The sequence below is a fragment of the Salmo salar genome, chromosome 24 (assembly GCF_965601325.2).
Source record: "Salmo salar chromosome 24, fSalSal1, whole genome shotgun sequence".
Taxonomy (NCBI): domain Eukaryota; kingdom Metazoa; phylum Chordata; class Actinopteri; order Salmoniformes; family Salmonidae; genus Salmo; species Salmo salar.
Genome location: NC_138314.1, coordinates 17,714,983 through 17,725,370, shown reverse-complemented (window position 1 = coordinate 17,725,370; position 10,388 = coordinate 17,714,983).

The window sequence follows — 10,388 nt, the reverse complement described above, 5'->3', positions numbered from 1 at the left end:
GATTGGAGAGCTAAAACTGTCCAGTTTGAGTGTTTGTTGCAGCTCTTTCCAGTCGCTGGCTGCAGCGAACTGAAAAGATGAGCGACCCAGGGATGTGTGTGCTTTGGGGAGCTTGAACAGAATGTGACTGGCAGAATTGGTGTTGTAAGTAGAGGATGAAGGCTGCAGTAGGTATACCACTGAAAATATCAAAAAAGAAGGTCCAAGCATCTTCGACAGAGCTGAATCAAGCTGATTCTATACCATTTTACAGAGGCCAGTTCATGAAGGAAGGCTTGCTCATTAAAGTTTTTTAGCAAGCGTCTATGACAAATCAGGACAGGTCGTTTTACTGAGAAGCCATTACAAACAGGCTGTAAAACAGTGATAACTAAGGTCATTACCTATCAGGATTATTTGTGAGGATAACATCGAGGAGAGTAGCCTTTTCTGGGTGTTTGGAGTCATACCTTGTGGGAATGGCAATAATCTGTAAAAAATGTAGGGAGTCCCATTGCTTTAGAACTTGATCAGGTGGTTTAAGCATGTCCCAGTTTAGGTCTCCTAGCAGGACAAATTAAGACTTACTGTAAGGGGCCAGGAGAGAGCTTAGGGCAGGTAGGGTACAGGCCGGTGCTGATGGAGGACGGTAGCACCCAGCAACAGTCAACAAAGAGCTATTTGAAAGTTTAATGCTTAGAACCAGCAAATCAAATTGTTTGGGGACAGACTTGGTGGAGACAATCGAGCACTGAAGGTGAGCCTTGGTAAAGATTGCCACTCCCCCACCTTTGGAAGATCTGTCTTGCCAAAAAAGGTTATAACCAGAAAGGTTAACATCAGTATTCAAAACACTCTTCCTTAACCATGTCTCAGTAATGACCAACACATCTGGATTGGAGCTGTGAACCCACACTTTTAATTGTGTGGGTTTTATGTAATAAGCTTCTAGTGTTAACATGCAGAAAACCCAGGCTTTTACGAGAGCATAAATCAGTGAAGCAGATATCAGAGCACAAGTCAGAATTGGGGCTAGCAACAGTAAATGGGCCAGGGTGTACATGCACATTTCTAGATATCATCAGCACTAATACAATCAAGGCACGGCAGAGGACAGGGAGATCTCTGCAGTGCTGATTTATAACATCTGAATGTGCATTAGATGGCAACAAGATCATATTGTACAGCAATTTCATTAGGTAACATGAATACAAAGTCGGCAAGAGGTGGTTAGAATAGGATGGGAGGCCAAAAGTCTGTCTAACCAATAGAGAGTCAAAGTCCCAAGTGTGGGAACAAATAGTCTGAACCATGGTTGGGTAAACAAGAAAGTTTATAGTCAGCAAAGCAAGCAGGAGTCATGAGGCAAATAGCAAAATAGCAAAATGCACAAGGAAAGAAAATATATATATAACGACTTGGTGCTATTCATTGTAAGTTCAGAGTCACTCGCCCCAACACTGCATGTGTGCTGGAGGCGAGCGAAAGCTCGGGAGAGAGGGGGGGGAGTGTAGTGGGGGTACCTGTACCAGACAGGGGGAGACAGGTCAGGGCAGATGGTGAACAGATTGCCAGGTGGAATCCAAGCAGCAGTGCAGCAGGCAACGGGAGAAGCTATTATTTCTGGAGGCAGATTTGTAGCGGGAGGGGGCTTCAAAGGGGCCTTCAATGACTCCTGCCACTTGTTGGGCCCAAAGGCCTCGACACCTCACACCTCAGTGCTAATTGAAGTTGTATCTGGTCTGTCCTAGCAAGCCTGGCAGCCTTAAGTCAGCATTCAGTCCCATAAAGTAAAATATATAATTGTAATGTACTTTATTTTTCTTCTTGGCTTTCAAAATAGCATCAGACCAAACACTACTCACTCAGTTCCAGGTTGGATGGTGTCCTTAGGTCTCTGCTGTTTGTTTGCTAGAGCACCCTCCGTATAGCTTGGAAAAATGAATCCTTGGTAGCAGTAATCCCTCCAGGTAATTTTGGCCTAAAATTAAAATTAACCTAAAATGAGGTTGTAGGTTTGGAGTTTTGATCTGGAGCAAAGACCATGCATCCTGCATATGTCCCTACTGAAAAATCCAAGTTTATCTAACTCCAAATCTATCCTTATGTACAAAACATGTTGAAAAATGTACTAAATGTTGTTTAATATATTTTGTATTTTTAGTTCTCTGTGAGAAGCAAGTTAATTTAAAGATATGTGATTTGCTATGTAGATAAGATATTTCAATGTTAACACACAAAGTAACTAAAAACCCGATCTAACTTGCATATTCATGAAGAGTTTACAAAATGTGCATGTTCGGCACAAGTTTCCCAAAATATTTTGCCAGAAGTTTACAAGTTGCTACAAATTTGCCGCAACAGTTTTCCACAAAACTCATTTTCATGTGAAAATTTTAGTTGGCGGCAAATTGGTCAAAGATTTGCCACAATTGTTTGCCAAAAGCCATTTTTTTTTGGTAAGGGCCATAGTAAATGGTTTGAGTCAGGTACAAATCTGACTCCTGGCCATGCGACTTGTGTCTGAACGGTCAAATCTAATTGATGTGCCCTCAATAGTTGTCACGTCCTGACCATAGTAAGAGGTTATTTACTATGGTAGAGTAGGTCAGGGCGTGACAAGGGGTGTTTTGTGTTTTTCTATGTTTTGTATTCCTATGTTTAAGTTCTAGTTTTTCTATTTCTATGTTGGGATTTTTTGGGTTGATCTCCAATTGGAGGCAGCTGGTCCTTGTTGTCTCTAATTGGAGATCATATTTAAGTAGGGTTTTTTCTTCCTGGTTTTGTGGGTGATTATATTTTGAGTAGTGTTTGTTTCTCTCTGCGTCACGGTTTGTTGTTTTGTCAATTCAGTTATTTATGTATTGCAAAGTTTCACGGACTAAATAAAATGTGGAACTACAACCACGCTGCACTTTGGTCCGCTCCTTTCGACAGCCGTGACAATAGTTTTATTTAACTTGACAAGAACATGCGATAGCTAACTAGTTCATTGTTTACAAACAAAGTAGTGAATATGCTGGAAAGCTAAACCTAGCTAGTTGATTGCTGTGGCTAGCCAAAAAGGACTTGTATTGAAAGTTGGGTCATCTTATCCTTTAAAAGCATTCTTATACTTTCATCAGTAACATTCTGCTTATACACAAAATGTCCTCAGGGTTGGGTAGGTTACTTTCTTAATGTAATACAGCCTACTACACTGAACAAAAATATAAACGCAACATGTAAAGTGTTTCATGAGCTGAAATAAAAGATCCCAGAAGTTCGTTCAAAACTTGTGCTCACATTTTATACATCCTTGTTAGTGAGCATTTCTCCTTTGCCAAGATAAACCATCCACCAGACAGGTGTGGCATATCAAGATGATGATTAAACAGCATGGTTATTACACAGGTGCACCTTGTGCTTGGGACAATAAAAGACCACTCTAAAATGTGCACACAACACAATGCCACAGATGTTTCAAGTTTTGAGGGAGCGTGCAACTGGCATGCTGACTGCAGGAATGTCCACCAGAGCTGTTGCCAGATAATTTAATCTTAATTTCTCTACCATAAGCCGCCTCCAACATCGTTTTAGAGAATTTAGCAGTACGTCCAACTGGCCTCACAACCGCAGACCACATGTAACCACGCCAGGCAAGGAACATCACATCCGCGTTCTTCACCTGTGAGCATCGTCTGAGACCAGCCAGCTGGACAGCTGATGAAACTGTGTGTTGCCACAACCGAATAATTTCTTCACAAACTGGCCACTGGCATGCTAGAGAAATGTGCTATTCACGTGTGGGTGAGCGGTTTTCTGATATCAACGTTGTGAACAGGGTGACCATGGTGGCGGTGGGGTTATGGTTGGGCAGGCTTAAGCTACGGACAACGAACACAATTACATCTTATCAATGGCAATTTGAATGCACAGTGATACTGTGACGAGATCCTGAGGCCCATTGTCGTGCCATTCATCTGCAGCTATCACCTCATGTTTCAGCATAATAATGCACAGCCCCCATGTCGCAAGGACCTGTACACAATTCCTGGAAGCTGAAAATGTCCCAGTTCTTCCATGGCCTGCATACTCACCAGACATGTCACCCATTGAGCATGTTTGGGATGCTCTAGATTGACGTGTACAACAGCGTGTTCCAGTCCCCGCCAATATCCAGAAACTTCGCACATGCATTGAAGAGGAGTGGGACAACATTCCACAATCAATAGCCTGATAAACTCTATGCGAAGGAGATGTATCGCGCTGCATGAGGCAAATGGTGGTCACACAAAATACTGACTGGTTTTCTGATCCACGCCCCTACCTTTTTCCATATGCTGCATATGCTATTGGCCCATTGTTTCTGTTGTTGACTCTTTAATTAACATCTCGATAATTTGCAGTTGTTGAAGTCTATCAAACATGTGCGGGTTTGCTCATTTGTCCGTTAGGACTAAGGAATTGTGGTTCAATCACCGCAAATTAGATTAAGTAATCGAAGCCCCACTCCGTGGTTTTCTTAAATTAAACTTGCTTTTGACAGTATGTGTGGAGGAGTTTAGAAGGGAGGAACTCCCTCAAACTTTTATTCCATAGTCTGGCATCTGCACTATGCAGCTGTTACAAGAGCGCATTTCGTACAAACAATGATTGATAGGCAGCTTACACTTCTTCAATTCAACCATTATTGGTTTATACACTTATACATTTGTGAACAGCGATCCACAACAACCACAATCCGTAAGGTGTGATTCACACCATTGCTATGCAATTAGATATCAATAATAGGCTAACATAGCAGGCTTAAAATAAATACTATATCCCCTACATACTGGTCTTGACCAGAATAAAATAAATGTCAGGGGAGGTTCTTCTACACTGTTCAACTAATCCAGTAGATGTGAAGGAGGAGTTAAGATGGAGTGTCGCCTTGTTAAGTCCCGTCACAGGCTCTCTTTCCATTTCCCCTGAAAACCAGAACATCCGATTGTTGGGGACTCAGCAGAGGCTAATAATAGACCTAAGTGATAGCCGTACAGTTTTGCCCATAGGCTAAACCACTGACGCCGACAGCAGTTGCACCATTGGAAGACATAGCTTGAACTGTAGCCTGAAAAAGCCTTTTCTTTCTCTTTTCCCGCGATTAATCATTGATCAAACGTATTTGGTGTGTCATCATATAGTAGTCTCTGACTTGTGGTCAGACTCACTCAGGCCAGACAAACGTATAAACTTCTGCCTTTTTCAATGCTGATTTGAATGTCATTGAGAAAGGTGTTAAAATATTTTTTTGCAAACATCCTTTCTGAATTTAAAAGTAATCCTTGACCCAGTTTTTCTATAATTATCTAATCAGATTTCAGCAATCAAAAAAATTGATTCTGATCCTCCCGATAGGGATAATGATTTGGTCATCCAATATGACCTTTAATGAGGATTAAATGTAATTGTTACGTTTTTCAAAACTCAAGGATTTTAGGATATATTTGATGCCATGTTGAAGCAGTGATTACACCCTCGAGTCTTCTTGGGTATGACGCTACAAGCTTGACACACCTGTATTTGGAGAGTTTCTCCCATTCTTCTCTGCAGATCCTCTCAAGCTCTGTCAATTTGTATGGGGGAGCGTCACCACACAGCTATTTTCAGGTCTCTCCAGAGATGTGCGATCGGGTTCAAGTCTGAGCTCTGGCTGAGCCTCTCAATGACATTCAGAGACTTGTCCCGAAGCCACTCCTACATTGTCTTGGCTGGGTGCTTAGGGTCGTTGTCCTGTTGGAAGGTGAACCTTCCCCCCAGTCTGAGGTCCTGAGCACTCTGGAGCAGGTTTTCATCAAGGATCTCTCTGTACTTTGCTCCATTCATTTTTCCCTCGATCCTGACCTTCTCCCAGTCCCTGCTGCTGAAAAACAGCACCACCGCATGATGCTGCCACCAACACGCTTCACTGTAGGGATGGTGCCATGTTTCCTCCAGGTGTGACGCTTGGCATTCAGGCCAAAGAGTTCAATCTTGGTTTCATCAGACCAGAGAATCTTGTTTCTCATGGTCTGAGAGTCTTTTAGGTGCCTTTTTGCAAACTCCAAGCGGGCCTTTTACTGAGGAGCGGCTTCCGTCTGACCACTCTACCAAAAGGCCTGATTGGTGGAGTGCTGCAGAGATCGTTGTCCTTCTGGCAGGTTCTCCCATCTCCACAGAGGAACTCTAGAGCTCTGTCAGTGTCCATCGGGTTCTTGGTCACCTCCCTGGCCAAGACCCTTCCCTCCCCGATTGCTCAGTTTGGCCGGGCAGCCAGCTCTAGGAATAGTCTTGGGTGTTCCAAACTTCTTACATTTGAGAATGATGGAGGCCACTGTGTTCTTGGGGACCTTCAATGCTGCAGCAATGTTTTGGTACTCTTCTCCAGATCTGTGCCTCGACATAATCCTGCCTCAGAGCTCCAAGGACAATTCCTTCTAACTCATGGCTTGGTTTTTTGCTCTGACATGCATTGTCAACTGTGAGACCTTATACAGACAGGTGTGTGCCTTTCCTAATCATGTCCAAGCAATTGAATTTACCAAAGGTGGACTCCAATCAAGTTGTAGAAACATCTCAAGGATGATCAACTGAAACAGGGTGTAACTGAGCTCAATTTCGAGTCTCATAGCAAACTGTCTGAAAATGTAAGTAAATAAGGTATATCTGTTTTTTATTTGTACCTTTTTTTGCTTTGTCATTATGGTGTACTGTGTGTAGATTGATGAGAATTTTTTTTATTTCATCCATTTTAGAATAAGGCTGTAATGTAACAAAATGTGTAAAAAGGGGTCTGAATACTTTCTGAATACACTATACTGTAGCTATGTGGTCAGTTGTTTAAAAAATATGTTTTCACGATGGCACGATGATGCAGTAAAACAGTAGCAGCAGTAGTATTACTTCTATTGTTCATTGATATTGCTGTTATCAATTTCACAGTATCCGTAGGGAGCGAGATAGCTGCCTAAAGGTTGAACGTACGTATCGCTAGGATCATAAGAAAATCCATACGTAAATTGTTAGGATCGTAATTAAAACCTTGCGTGAAACATGAAATGTACAAACCCTATGTTAAGACTATGAATGAACATTTACACGTTCAATTCTAACTTTACGTTTCCCTTTACTCGGTTACAGATATTTTTTATAGGTACAAACTTTTGTCAGTAATGTGGCATCTGCAAAGGACATGAACCGAATGTAGCTAGTCGAAGTTTGCTAGTCAATCAAGCAACTCCAGCCCAGACGTTAGTTGCTTTGCAGCTTCCGGTTTCATTTCCAAAATAAAAGTCTAGAGCTTGTTTTAGAACTGTATTCAATAACAAAGTTATACAAGTAGATGGCATAGTATAGGCTTGGGCCTTCAGCAAATTACTAGTGTGAGAATGATAGACACAGAAGAGCCTTGTCTAGATTCTAGAATCAAATCAAATGTATTTATAAAGCCCTTCTGACATCAGCAGATATCTCGAAGTGCTGTACAGAAACCCAGCCTAAAACCCCAAACAGCAAGCAATGCAGGTGTAGAAGCACAGTGGCTAGGAAAAACTCCCTAGAAAGGCCAGAACCTAGGAAGAAACCTAGAGAGGAACCAGACTATAAGGGGTGGCCTCAGGCTGTGCCGGGTGGAGATTATAACAGAACATGGCCAAGATGATCAAATATTCATAGATGACCAGCAGGGTCAAATAATAATAATCACAGTGGTTGTCGAGGGTGCAACAGGTCAGCAACTCAGGAGTAAATGTCAGTTGGCTTTTCATAGCCGATCATTCAGACTATCTCTACCGCTCCTGCTGTCTCTAGAGTTGAAAACAGCAGGTCTGAGAGAGAGAGAGAGAGAGAGAATACTTAAATTCACACAGAACACCAGATAAGACAGGAGAAATACTCCTGATATAACAGACTGACCCTAGCCCCCCGACACATAAACTACTGCAGCATAAATACTGGAGGCTGAGACAGGAGGGGTCGGGAGACACTGTGGCCCCGTCCGACGATACCCCCGGACAGGGCCAAACAGGCAGAATATAACCCCACCCACTTTGCCAAAGCACAGCCCCCACACCACTAGAGGGATATCTTCAACCACCAACGTACCATCCTGAGACAAGGCTGAGTATAGCCCACAAAGATCTCCGCCACGGCACAACCCAAGGGGGGGGGGGGCGCCAACCCAGACAGGAAGATCACGCCAGTGACTCAACCCAGAATAACTGCCTGAGCTGCAAAATAGAAAGTAAATATAATTTAAGCTAGGCCTATTCCGCTACCTAAATATGCCGTGTTGTTGTGTGTTATTTAATGGACAAATAACTGCATAATTTATTTTCATAGCCGCGTGGGGCTACTGTGGTGATCATGTAACCTAATAAATAACACTTTTTCTAGTATTTGGGAGCACGGACTGTAGGCCTTATATTAGGCATTTTGACTGTTGTATTAGTGAATTCCACTCTGTATGTAGGCTTGTTCAAGCCATTTGCGTTGCACAACCCAATCACACAGAGGCTATATCCATATCAATGAATGAGACAAAACAAAATAAGTCTTGGCTATAACCTGTCCTGAGCGAAATAGCCAAGGGGTCCCTAATGGTCAAGGCTATCTATAGCCTATTCTCATTGCCAGATCTGTTTTCCCTATCAGCCACTGCACGTGCTTCAACTATTTTGTTTAAAATTCATTTAGAGGATATATTTAGAAGCTAGGGTCTCTTTTTAAGGGGAGCCCTTTAATAAAAAGTTATAAAACACAAATAGAGTTCTAAAATTATTCCGCAAAACACCAGTTCCCAAAATGTTAGCCTAAATTGCAATGCCTACAAGTTGAAGGCCTATTTTTTTATTTGTATAGGATACACACATGAATTTCAATAAACAAATGGATGACTGTTCTACTCTCTTTGATTTAGTTCCTATTACAACTCAGACAAATGACTGAATGGATGACATACTGACTGAACTGAATGAAGGATGAATTAAATGTTCAAATATGTTGGAATGACAAGTTGCACGCATCATGCATGCTGTGCACTTTATTTGGCTAGTAGGCAAATAGACCTACATTAGGGTATAATGACTCTATGGCTGCATTCCTTCAGAAGGGCATCTTCTGAGGCTGAGGGGTGCTTTTCCAAAGGCGCATGGTGTTGTGGTGCTGCACGGAGATCACAAGCTCTTCAACTGGGCAGCAGTGTCGCGATGGAGGGAATAGCCTATACGGAGACTACCTAAGACCACAGCGATAAAGTACCAGACTAAGCTTATGCCAGACTTAGCCTACGTTTAACCAGTGGTGTAAAGTACGTAATTAAAAATACTTTAAAGTACTACTTAAGTAGTTTTGGGGGTAGCTGTACTTTACTATTGATATTTTTTACTACTTTTACTTCACTACATTCCTAAAGGAAATATTGTACTTTTTACTCCATACATTTTCCCTGACAACCAAAAGTACTCGTTACATTTTGAATGCATAACAGGACAGGAAAATGGTCAAATTCACACACTTATCAAGAGAACACGTGGTCATCCCTACTGCCTTGTGGACTCACTAAACACAAATGCATCTTTTGTAAATAATCTCTAAGTGTTGGAGTGTGCCCCTGGCTAAAAACAAGAAAATGGTGCTGTCTGCTTTGCTTAATATAAGGAATTTTAAGTGATTTATACTTCTACTTTTACTACTTAAGTATATTTTATCAATTACATTTACTTTTGATACTTAAGTATATATTAAACCAAATACTTTTAGACTTTTACTCAAGTAGTATTTTACTGGCTGACTTTCACTTTTACTTTCTATTAAGATATCTATACTATAACGGGATGGTGCAATGCATGCATGGGGATGCATGCATGGGGATGCATGCATACATTTACATTTTAGTAATTTAGCAGACACTCTTATCCAGAGCGACTTACAGTAGTGAGTGCATACATTTTCATGCTGTAGAGATACACCTAGCGGACTGAAACTTCACTGTTGTAGGAATAATACAGCTAGTGCTATCTAGACTTGTGCTGGCAAACAAATTGTTGCTAAGCACGACACGTGGAGGGTTTATCTGATCACACAGTATAGCCTATAGATATCATGTTTATTAATATGTATATGCTACAAACATTTTGTAAATATCCACTGTATTAACCGGAAAGAAATGGCATTTCAATTTGCAATAAACACCTACTCAAGGCGACAATGACTGATTATCGGTGGGTTAACAAAATATTGGCTTAGCTGATAGGCATACACTAGATCTATTAAATACAAGGAATACAGAGATATGAGCAGGTGGAACAAGATATCTGTTCAGTGAAATATGTTTGAGTGAGAGTTGGAGAGAATTAAATATCCAGCTCATGACAAAATTGTGCCTTGTCACTGTTGATCTCAAAGTT